Here is a 12,220-nt window from a genome sequence, read left to right on the forward strand (position 1 = left end):
GGAGACCTGGATGCCAGACATGGTCGTAGGCCTTTTCGAGGTCAAGGGAGACAAAAATGGCTGAGCGACGAGAGTTAAGCTGGAGTGAGAGGAGATGAGTGAGGCGGAGGAGTTGGTCATCAGCAGACAGCAGAGAAGGAAGGTCGAAAGCCACATTGGGTGTTGGGGAGGAGGTGGTGAGGGTACAGGTAGTGATGGATGCGCCGGGAAAGGATGGATTCCAGGAGCTTGCTGAACACCGATGTGAGACAGATAGGACGATAGGAAGAGGCATCAGATGGAGGCTTGTTGGGTTGGGAGAACATCAGGATATGGGAGGTTTTCCACAGGTTGGGATAGAAGCCAGTGGCAAGGATGACATTGTAGAGGGTGGCAAGGACTGAAAGAAAGAAGGGAGGGCAGTGCTTCAGGTGGCGGTAGGTAATGCAGTCGTGGCCGGGAGCAGTGTTGCGTTTAGTTCGGAGTGTGAGGCTGATCTCCTGTGTAGTGATGGGAGTGTTACGTTCAGATGGCAGTGTGTGGCCCAAGTACTGGAAGCTAGGGTCAAGGGGAGGAACAGAGGTATTCGTACGGTCCATGACGTCAGGGAAGAGGGAATAATCAAACTGGGGTTCATCTGGGATGGAAAAAACATCGGAGAGGTGAGAGGCAAAGTGGTTGGCCTTACTGAGGTTGTCAGGAAAGGGACAGTCATTAAGGAGGAGGGGCAGTGGGGCGGTTCCCAGTTGTTGTTATTGGTCATCAGTCTACTGTTTCTTCTTCTATCACATCAGGCAAATCTTCACCCTCATAGAGGCTTTCAATGTATTCTTTCCACCTATCTGCTCTCGCCTCTGCATTTAACAGTGGAATTCCCGTTGCACTCTTAATGTTACCACCGTTGCGTTTAATGCCACCAAAGGTTGTTTTGACTTTCCTGTATGCTGAGTCTGTCCTTCCGACAATCATATCTTTTTCGATGTCTTCACATTTTTCATGCAGCCATTTCGTCTTAGCTTCCCTGCACTTTCTATTTATTTCATTCCTCAGCGACTTGTATTTCTGTATTCCTGATTTTCCCGGAACATGTTTGTACTTCCTCCTTTCATCAATCAACTGAAGTATTTCTTCTGTTACCCATGATTTCTTCGCAGCTATCTTCTTTGTACCTATGTTTTCCTTCCCAACTTCTGTGATGGCCCTTTTTAGAGATGTCCATTCCTCTTCAACTGTACTGCCTACTGCGTCATTCCTTATTGCTGTATCTATAGCGTTAGAGAACTTCAAACGTATCTCGTCATTCCTTAGTACTTCCGTACCCCACTTCTTTGCGTATTGATTCTTCCTGACTAATGTCTTGAACTTCAGCCTACTCTTCATCACTACTATATTGTGATCTGAGTCTATATCTGCTCCTGGGTACGCCTTACAATCCAGTATCTGATTTCGGAATCTCTGTCTGACCATGATGTAATCTAATTGAAATCTTCCCGTATCGCCCAGCCTTTTCCAAGTATACCTCCTCCTCTTGTGATTCTTGAACAGGGTGTTCGCTATTACTAGCTGAAACTTGTTACAGAACTCAATTAGTCTTTCTCCTCTTTCATTCCTTGTCTCAAGCCCATATTCTCCTGTAACCTTTTCTTCTACTCCTTCCCCTACAACTGCATTCTAGTCGCCCATGACTATTAGATTTTCGTCCCCCTTTACATACTGAATTACCCTTTCAATATCCTCATACACTTTCTCTATCTGTTCATCTTCAGCTTGCGACGTCGGCATGTATACCTGAACTATCGTTGTCGGTGTTGGTCTGCTGTCGATTCTGATTAGAACAACCCGGTCACTGAACTGTTCACAGTAACACACCCTCTGCCCTACCTTCCTATTCATAACGAATCCTACATCTGTTTTACCATTTTCTGCTGCTGTTGATATTACCCGATACTCATCTGACCAGAAATCCTTGTCTTCCTTCCACTTCACTTCACTGACCCCTACTATATCTAGATTGAGCCTTTGCATTTCCCTTTTCAGATTTTCTAGTTTCCCTGCCACGTTCAAGCTTCTGACATTCCACGCCCCGACTCGTAGAACGTTATCCTTTCGTTGATTATTCAATCTTTTTCTCATGGTAACCTCCCCCTTGGCAGTCCCCTCCCGGAGATCCGAATGGAGGACTATTCTGGAATCTTTTGCCAATGGAGAGATCATCATGACACTTCTTCAATTACAGGCCACATGTCCTGTGGATACACGTTGCGTGTCTTTAATGCAGTGGTTTCCATTGCCTTCTGCATCCTCATGTCGTTGATCATTGCTGATTCTTCCGCCTTTAGGGGCAATTTCCCACCCCTAGGACAAGAGAGTGCCCTGAACCTCTATCCGCTTCTCCGCCCTCTTTGACAAGGCCGTTGGCAGAATGAGGCTGACTTCTTATGCCGGAAGTCTTCGGTCGCCAATGCTGATTATTTATCAAAATTTAGGCAGTGCTGGGGATCGAGCCTGGGACCGAAGACGTTTTGATTATGAATCAAAGACGCTACTCCTAGACCACGGGTCCCAGTAAGGCGGTGGAGAGCAGACCAATACTTGGAAGAGTTTATGGGGAGCGTGGTGTTGAGTTGTGTACATGTCTGGCGCCAGGCACGGCGTTTCTTCGCAGTAAGCAGGTTGTGGATGTGTCGTTGTAATTGCCGGTGGCGGGTAAGTGTATCCCGGTCACGAGTGCGGAGAAAAGAGCGGTAGAGGCGGCGGGACTCTAGAAGGAGAAGGACGGCCTGTGGAGGCAGGGCAGGGCGGTGAGGGTGGATGGCTTTGGTGGGGATGTGGGTGGCGACGGCGTCAGACAAGGTCTGGTGCAGGAAGACAGCAGTGCGAGCGATGGCATCAGGAGATTGGAATGTAGGGTCGTGGCCGTCAACCTGGGTGTGAATGGAGTCCCGGTAGGCATCCCAGTTGGCGTGGGAGTAATCATGGACAAGTTTAGGAGGGACGTCAGGGTGGGGAGCATTGCGGGGATGGCGACCATTAGAGATAGTGAGGAGAACAGGAGCATGGTCACTGCCAATGAGGTCAAGGACATCTGCAGTGATGCGCCCAAGGAGGTTGGGAGAGGCAAGGACCACATCAGGAGTGGTGTTGGATTCAGGTCGGGTGTGCTGAGGCAGGAGAACCAGGTCTCCCTGGAGGGTGGTGAGAAACTGATGCCACCGCTGGAGCTCGGCAGGATCACGGCTGTGGATATTGAGGTCGGCAGCCATCACGTAGGTGGAGAAGGTGCGGTCAGTGTAGGCCAGGAAATCGTACGAGATGGGGGTGAATCCGCCCTGTCGGACTCCGACATATAGCACGCTACAAATCAAAGGACATATCGAGTTCACACACACACACACACACACACACACACACACACACATACACATATACACACAAACACGTCTTCTGCACTCAATATTTGCTTTGAATGTAAACATATTAATTAAATCTTTATTTGCTCTCATCATTACCATGGGATGTCAGTTCAAACAGCAATTAAATACGGAACAGATAACATTCAAGCCATATGAGAACTTTCCTGGCGTGCGCTGCGTGCATCGTTTAAGTTATATGGAAGTGATGATATTCAGTCATGTAACGTTACTTTAATCAGTACTCTGCACAGTGGCCCATGAACAGATTTACTGCCACACCAGACTAGTTGTCCGGTCATAGCTACTTCAGCTACCCGTGCAAAGCCAGGGCAGGCCACTGCTTGTATGTAAGATGCTTTATTCGGCATGCACCTCATACTTTTTTATTGGTAATCGGTCTTAAAAATATAGTTTCACTAACATGATGCAATGCCAGCTTAATCAATCTCTTTTCTTGTAATAATGTTATTGAGCCGTGTGTACTTCCATCTTTCCACGGCTCGTTTCCTGAGCGTCGTGTGGGGCCAATATTTTTGGTAATCGACTGTGTTTGGCCGCGATCGGGCTCTAGCATCTCGTTGCTGTCTTTTATTGCTTCGCTTCTACACTCCTGGAAATTGAAATAAGAACACCGTGAATTCATTGTCCCAGGAGGGGGAAACTTTATTGACACATTCCTGGGGTCAGATACATCAAATGATCACACTGACAGAACCACAGGCACATAGACACAGGCAACAGAGCATGCACAATGTCGGCACTAGTACAGTGTATATCCACCTTTCGCAGCAATGCAGGCTGCTATTCTCCCATGGAGACGATCGTAGAGATGCTGGATGTAGTCCTGTGGAACGGCTTGCCATGCCATTTCCACCTGGCGCCTCAGTTGGACCAGCGTTCGTGCTGGACGTGCAGACCGCGTGAGACGACGCTTCATCCAGTCCCAAACATGCTCAATGGGGGACAGATCCGGAGATCTTGCTGGCCAGGGTAGTTGACTCACACCTTCTAGAGCACGTTGGGTGGCACGGGATACATGCGGACGTGCATTGTCCTTTGGAACAGCAAGTTCCCTTGCCGGTCTAGGAATGGTAGAACGATGGGTTCGATGACGGTTTGGATGTACCGTGCACTATTCAGTGTCCCCTCGACGATCACCAGTGGTGTACGGCCAGTGTAGGAGATCGCTCCCCACACCATGATGCCGGGTGTTGGCCCTGTGTGCCTCGGTCGTATGCAGTCCTGATTGTGGCGCTCACCTGCACGGCGTCAAACACGCATACGACCATCATTGGCACCAAGGCAGAAGCGACTCTCATCGCTGAAGACGACACGTCTCCATTCGTCCCTCCATTCACGCCTGTCGCGACACCACTGGAGGCGGGCTGCACGATGTTGGGGCGTGAGCGGAAGACGGCCTAACGGTGTGCGGGACCGTAGCCCAGCTTCATGGAGACGGTTGCGAATGGTCCTCGCCGATACCCCAGGAGCAACAGTGTCCCTAATTTGCTGGGAAGTGGCGGTGCGGTCCCCTACGACACTGCGTAGGATCCTACGGTCTTGGCGTGCATCCGTGCGTCGCTGCGGTCCGGTCCCAGGTCGACGGGCACGTGCACCTTCCGCCGACCACTGGCGACAACATCGATGTACTGTGGAGACCTCACGCCCCACGTGTTGAGCAATTCGGCGGTACGTCCACCCGGCCTCCCGCATGCCCACTATACGCCCTCGCTCAAAGTCCGTAAACTGCACATACAGTTCACGTCCACGCTGTCGCGGCATGCTACCAGTGTTAAAGACTGCGATGGAGCTGCGTATGCCACGGCAAACTGGCTGACACTGACGGCGGCGGTGCACAAATGCTGTGCAGCTAGCGCCATTCGACGGCCAACACCGCGGTTCCTGGTGTGTCCGCTGTGCCGTGCGTGTGCTCATTGCTTGTACAGCCCTCTCGCAGTGTCCGGAGCAAGTATGGTGGGTCTGACACACCGGTGTCAATGTGTTCTTTTTTCCATTTCCAGGAGTGTATTTCGTTTTTCCGCAGTTGTTCAGGGTTGATCTTTTATGAAGCTCTTTTGTTTGAACTCCCGCCCGTAGTGTACCCACTATCGATTGCGAGTTCTGTCTTTGGTGTACTTAGAAACCGTAGGTTGGTAACACGACCGACTCACGTGTTTACTGCAGCAGACTCTTTGGCCTGTACTATTTATAGGCGAGCGCGGTCACGCTGGAGGAGGTTGTCGCGCAGTGGCCTTCGTGTCTGCTCTGGAGACGTCGACATCCTGTCTTCCGCCTACGGGTGTTGTTATCGAACCCGCACTTCTACCCGTGGAGGAACGCCAGCCTGGTTTGGTCCCTGTGTCGGCTCTTCACTGGTTGGCCGCGGGAGGCGGATGGCAGTCTAATCATCACCTGCGTCGACGAAGGCAAACAAGCAGTAACTATCATGGGGCGGTGGAGACGCCGTCTGCCAGGACGACTGGGGACGGCTCAGCATTGTGCACAGCAGTCCAGAACAAACGACGAAGTGCGCCGAGAGAAAGGAGAAAAGAAGTGTGTTGGGATTGAATTCATCGTCTTTCCCGCCTTGTGGCCACCGCTGTGGCAATCGTCTGTTCTGTTCACTGGTGCAATTCTGACAGTGCAGATTCCTCCACGCATCATTGCTAACCGGTGTAGTGGTGAATTTTGGTAGTTATCTGTGTACGTTTGCACTTCTATGTTTTGGTAGTTCATCCTCCCGCCCTGCGGTCGCAGAATTTCTGGTGGGGAGTTAGTTCCTTGTCTCCCAAGATCTAGTGGTGTATTATTAAGGTTAATTCTAGTTCAGCCTGGTGTTCTGTTAATTCCTGGGTATATGTGTCCGTCATACTATTGACGCTGTATTTATTCTGAGTTGCACTGGCAATAGTTGGGGGTTCGATTCCTGTCACGGAGCTGATAAGGGGTCACATTGGTTTCGGCTTGTCAGTTGGAGGGTGTTGCCTTAGAGGTTTGTTAACATTGGCATGTCAGCGTTGTCTAGCGCTACCGGGACCTAAAGAAGAACATTGTGCTGATTAGGGAATGTTGTTACACGTTCTTGTTTTCATTTCGATACCTGTATTTGTGAAGGCAACCGCATGAAGTAAGATCTGTTCTGAAGCTATGCTGGATCTTGCGCTCTTGGGATTTTTGGTTTTGTTTTGATCCCGACTATTTGGGTGTCAGGAACATCGAACTGTATTGTTAATGTTTGGCTTGAGCAGCGGATACGCAAGTAGTTTAGTACGTGTGTAGTGGCATGTCGTCCTCGTGAAGGCGTGCCCGCTAGATTGCTATTGCGTCTCCTCAAAGTGTAATTTCCACCTTACTAAAAACCCCTTGTTACAAGGGAGGAAGAAAAGAGAACTTTAGAAATACCTTCTATTTTCATTAACTATCTTACCTTTCGCTTAAGTAAATATCTGCTCAGTGATTAGGCGAATGGGAGCACCTATCCTAAAAGCAACTAGCGCACTTTTGTTAGGGTGGCCCCCGTGCCTATTTTGGTCCGAAAGATTGTTCAAAATGTTCAAATGGCTCTGAGCACTATGGGACTTAACTTCTAAGGTCGTCAGTCTCCTAGAAGTTAGAACTACTTAAACCTAACTAACCTAAGGACATCACACACATCCATGCCCGAAGCAGGATTCGAACCCGCGAACGTAGCGGTCGCGCGGTTCCAGACTGTAGCGCCTAGAACCGCTCGGTCACCCTGGCCGGCCCGAAAGATTGTATAAACAGGCTTACATGCCCGTATCGAGCTTCTAATGTTGTTTTTTGAGTGATTGTGGATAATTAAAATTGATTATAGTGCAAACGTTTGCATTTTACCAACCGTGCTTATAAGTTATTAATGTGATTGGCTGGAATGTAATACGAAAGTTTTAGGATCATAGGTTGTCCAGGTAGAAATTTTGAAGCCATGCTGTGTTGTGAATTCATGTATTTATGTTTTATGTTGCAATGAGAATTTAAATGTGGTAAACCCACACTTTGTGATTAATAATCAAAGATTTAAGAATGCGTTCACTTAGCGCTTATTTATGTGTTGTGTTATTATTATTTTTAAAAATTATAATAGGCGTTTAATTTTCTTAAATTAAAGCCTTTCCAATTCGAAAGAGGTGGCCCTTCCATTTTGGGCAATTGTAAGCATCGAAGCAGGATTACGTAGTTGGTGTTACGTATTGTATGTTATGAATAAATTATTTATGTGTTAAATCACGTCTAGTATGTCAATTCCTTGGCCCCGTCCACACCTTGGTCGTAGTCTTTTAGTATTAAATGATCAGACCACCGTTCCAGTTATAAAATGGTGGTCTCTGGACTGGTGTAAAGCTCAATGAATGATAACAAAATTATTTCATCGTGGAATTTTATGTGCACTCTCGACAGACCTCTCCCAGATTTCTCTAGCGCGATATTCGTTTTATCGATATGTGCTAACAGGAACAGTAAAACCAGAAGAGCCGGCCGGGGTGGTCGAGCGGTTCTAGGCGCTTCAGTCCGGAACCGCGTGACTGCTACAGTCGCAGGTTCGAATCCTGCCTCGGGCATGGATATGTGTTATGTCCTTAGGTTAGTGAGGTTTAAGTAGTTCTAAGTTCTAGGGAACTGATGACCTTAGAAGTTGAGTCCCATAGTGCTCAGAGCCATTTGAACCAAAACCAAAAGAACGACGAGTACTCCACAAGCAACTGAGCAGCGCGCCTCTGCATGACGTTAACAGTCAGAGCGGACCAGGGTGCTGCTGTCGTTGGCACAGTACTGGTTATTCTTCGCGTTTTACTGTCCCTGTTAATATGTATCAAAAATGGCTGTAAGCACTAGGGGACTTAATGAATGGTTAGAATGGCTGTAAGCACTAGGGGACTCAACATCTAAGGTCATCAGTCCTCTAGACTCAGAGCTACTTAAATACCTGACTAACCTAAGGACATCACACACATCCATGCCTGAGGCAGGATTCGAACCTGCGATCGTAGCAGCAGCGCGGTTCCGGACTGAAGCGCCTAGAACCGCTCGTCCACAGAGGCCGGCTAACATGTATGGATAAATGAATATCGCGCTAGAGTTACATGGGAGAGCTCTGTCGCATGGGCGCATAAAATTCCACTTCAAAAATAATGGGAAACAAGTCGACGCTTCCCATCGACAACGAGCGTCGCATGAAAGACGTATATATACATATATATATTATTTCATGATATCAAGTCTTACAAATTACAAATTTATTGTCTCTGATGGACACACGTCCAGATCATCTGCTCTCAAAAAAAAAAAAAAAATATATATATATATATATATATATATATATATATATATATATATATATATATAATTTCATGATATCAAGTCTTACAAATTACAAATTTACTGTCTCTGATGGACACACGTCCAGATCATCTGCTCTCAAAACTCTGGCATCTCTCTCCCCACATCCACCACTGCTGGCGGCTCACCTCCAACTGTGCAACGCTACGCGCTGTTCTCATCCAACTGCCCAACACTACAATATCAAATATTCCAACAATGCAAACCAGCCACAGGCTGCACACAGATCAGCCAGCGATTTTCATACAGAGCGCTACGTGACGTTACCAACGTAAAAACCTAAACAGCCTGCTTACACTAGCCAAACGATATCGGCTTATGTGTTACATATTTTGATCCTCGCAAATTCACTCCTCGTAACCTGTAGCGTACTTTCCATTGACCTAGAATCATGAAGTTTGGTAATAAAGGGAAAAATCCGAACATTGTGAATTTTTAAATGTACCATACGAACTTGTTTTCATTTGTCACGTGACACTCTGACAGTCTCCACATTTGTTAAGGGCCCTTTCTCTCTGGAACATACAAGCGTATCAAGTTGAAATTTGTAGCAGGTACCGATGTCTATGGTCCTTTGGTGACGTAAAAATGTTAAGCTTTTAAGGCACTGAAACCAAAATACACGGTCATTTATGTAATAAATTTTGGTACTCCAAACTAACTCATTAAAACCTATAGGGCACTTCCCCTTGAAGTAGAATCATGAAATTTAGCAAGAAGAAAGATTTCGTAGAACAACTAATGCAAAAAATCAGAAACTTCTAATTATATCACGCGAAATAATTTTTGTTTTGTCATTTGCTATCCGATCTCGAACTTTCAATTAAAACAGTCTCAAAAATCTTAGAATCCCCGTGGCCGATATCTTGCCAGTGTCAATGTCGATAACAGGCAAGCCGCGCGGGATTAGCCGAGCGGACTTGGGCGCTGCAGTCATGGACTGTGCGGCTGGTCCCGGAGGAGGTTCGAGTCCTCCCTCGGGCATGGGTGTGCGTGTTTGTTCTTAGGATAATTTAGGTTAAGTAGTGTGTAAGCTTAGGGACTGATGACCTTAGCAGTTAAGTTCTATAAGATTTCACACCCATTTTGAACATTTTGGTAACAGGCAAAAATCGAAATCCTCATTTCTAGGCATGGATGAACTGTATATGTACATAATTTTGTACAGAACCCTCCTGCGCGTGTCCTACTTGCACCTGGCCATGTTTGTTATTTATCGGTGAAATGATCGTATGGCATTTATTGGCCGGGATATCCCCTACGGGGTTCGGCCGCCGTATTGCAAGTCTTAAAGCTTACGCCACTTCGACGACCTGCATGTCAGTGATGACGAAGGATACACAAAACCCAGTCCCCTGCTGGGAATCTATCCCGGGCACCCTTGGTGTGATAACCAGTAACGCTAACGCTGCGCTACGGCTGAAGGCTGTAGGTAAAGGTACTTCATTTTTGTAACACACCCATCTCGTGAAAACAGAGTTGGCTATTGTAGAACTTGCTCTTTTCAGTAAAATCTTCCGGTAGTCTGACAGCGGGGCAAAAGGAATCCAAGTGGGAATGTTTAGGACGGGACTTCCTGTCACAGCTTTCACCTGATAAGCAAGGAAACCTCACACATACCTTACTCGGAAGAGGGGGAATGGGACTGTTTTGTTTATTTCTGACATATTGTCATCAATTGGTCCGAACAAAAATTAAAATTCATTGCATGTATTTGGTGTGATTCAGTGTGCATGCTAGTTAATCTTTCTTGGTGCATTAAGGTATAATTAATGAATTTAAATACGCAGGCTCGTCATTTTGCGACTGCACAAGTTAATTCTGAGAGTCCAGTTCTTTCTGTGGTACCTTGCCGTAAATTCCAGATATCTGTTACATTTTCAGAACCAAAATCAATAGGAACTATTGCAGTAAAAGTGCAGTAATTGTTTTGAAAGCAATAAAGAACAAATTTTTTAAATTCGTATTTGGTAAGTGTACACAATCAAAGATGTTTTACTGAGCATGCTTGTTCATTTATGATGAACTAGCTGTTACCCGCATATGCGTGCAATCATTGTGTTATAATGAATGATTTGAGGGAGGGAGGGTGGGGGTAAGTAAGGTATCTTACTTGTGATAACATCATCTGCCCTCACGTGTCTGCTCGTTCGCGTAACCTTAGCTCGCAATGAGTACTGCCCCTCCCCCAATCTACACTACTGGCCATTAAAATTGCTACTCCAAGAAGAAATGCAGGTGATTAACGGGTATTCATTGGACAAATATATTATACTAGAACTGACATGTGATTACATTTTCACGCAATTTGGGTGCCTAGATCCTGAAAAATCAGTATCCAGAACAACCACCTCTGGCCGTAATAACGGCCTTGATACGCCTGGTCATTCAGTCAAACAGAGCTTGGATGGCGAGTACAGGTAGAACTAGCTGCCCATGCAGCTTCAACACGATACCACAGTGACTGGCGTATTGTGACGAGCCAGTTGCTCGGCCACCATTGACCAGACGTGTTCAGTTGGTGAGAGATCTGGAGAATGTGCTGGTCAGCGCAGCAATCGAACATTTTCTGTATCCAGAAAGGCCCGTACAGGACCTGCAACATGCAGTCGTGCATTATCCTACTGAAATGTAGGGTTTCGCAGGGATCGAATGAAGGGTAGAGCCACCGGTCCTAACACATCTGAAATGTAACGTCCACTGTTCAAAGTGCCGTCAGTGCGAACAAGAGGTGACCGAGACGTGTAACCAATGGCACTCCATACCACCACGCCGGGTGATACGCCAGTATGGCGATGATTAATACACACTTTCAATGTGCGTTCAGAACCTGGATTTATCCGAAAAAATGACGTTTTGCCATTCGCACACCGAGGTTCGTCGTTGAGTACATCATCGCAGGCGCTCCTGTCTGTGATGCAGCGTCAAGGGTCTCCGAGCTGATTGTCCATGCTGCTGCAAACGTCGTCGAACAGTTAGTGTAGATGGTTGTTGTCTTGCAAATGTCGCCATCTGTTGACTCAGGGATCGAGACGTCGCTGCACGATCCGTTACAGCCATGCGGATAAGAGAAATCGGTTGGAAACTTTCCTCATGTCAGCACGCTGTAGGTGTCGCCACCGGCGCCAACCTTGTGTGAATGCTCTGAAAAGCTAATCATTTGCATATCACAGCATCTTCTTCCTGTCGGTTAAATTTCGCTTCTGTAGCACGTCATCTTCATGGTGTAGCAGTTTTAATGGACAGTAGTGTATTTCACCGACCGAACACAACGTGGCAGCTGAAGCAGCGTCGCTTCCGAGCGGTGTGTGCTGAGGGGCGTGGATAGGAGTGCACATCTACGCATCTGGCTATTGAAGTGGATATACATTACACAACAACAATTTTAACCTGTGTTATGTTCACTGATGTGAAGAATATGTTCCATTCAGTACTCCACCCTGCTGAGGGTCTCTTTTTTCTTCTAAACT

This window comes from Schistocerca americana, chromosome 5 (assembly GCF_021461395.2).
Source record: "Schistocerca americana isolate TAMUIC-IGC-003095 chromosome 5, iqSchAmer2.1, whole genome shotgun sequence".
NCBI classification, from domain to species: Eukaryota; Metazoa; Arthropoda; class Insecta; order Orthoptera; family Acrididae; genus Schistocerca; species Schistocerca americana.